Consider the following 824-nt stretch of genomic DNA (forward strand, 5'->3'; position numbering starts at 1 on the left):
GTTACCAACGCATCTGTCTATTTAGGCCATAAATGGTGTTGATATTGAATTTGAAATTCTTGTTTACAGAGGTCGACACGTACGAGGGGCCAACGGATAATACTATAATCTCTAAGAATTTCCTGATGGCACCCGAAAACATACGACACTCAAGCAATCTATTCTGTCAGGATGAGCAGTAAACATGTATTATCAAGAATATCAATGCATAGAGGTAGTCGCAAGGCTAAGCTTCCGACATGCTGCATACCCGAGAAGCGAAAGTAGGCATGGAGCCGGAGAATGTCAAGTCTCTCCTCTGTTGTCAAGGCACGTGGTCGCTGCTTCTTGACGAAATCAGCGATGACATCAAACTCGGACTGGATCATGGCAAATTGGCAACTGGTCTATTGTTGTGGATGGATTCCTAGAGGTTGTCCTGTATAACGATTGTTCCACGTCGACCCTGAAATTTTATGTTGTTCGGATAGTGCTGCTGAAAAATTGTAAGAGGTATTCGAATTTGACAATGCAAATTGACTAACACACTTAAACTTCGACCTCGATATCTCGTATACTACTTAGATTCAGAGGTATTTGTTTGCAGGGATCGCCCTTTCAGAGCGTCGCATGGCGACATACAAAGTTTCAGTAAAATTGATCCAGATTTGATTGAACTATGGGATTTTGGCCCCTCGTACGTGTCGACCTCTGTTAGGTCACTGCGTCTACACCTTTTCCCAATCAAGTTGCGCACTTTTTCCAATCAAGTTGGCAAAAAATCGTTTGAAACGTCATTTTAAAACGGTGGGTGGTTAAAAACACACAAATTTCCAAGCCAATAT

Source organism: Aphanomyces invadans (assembly GCF_000520115.1).
Source record: "Aphanomyces invadans strain NJM9701 unplaced genomic scaffold supercont1.36, whole genome shotgun sequence".
Lineage (NCBI taxonomy): Eukaryota > Oomycota > Saprolegniomycetes > Saprolegniales > Verrucalvaceae > Aphanomyces > Aphanomyces invadans.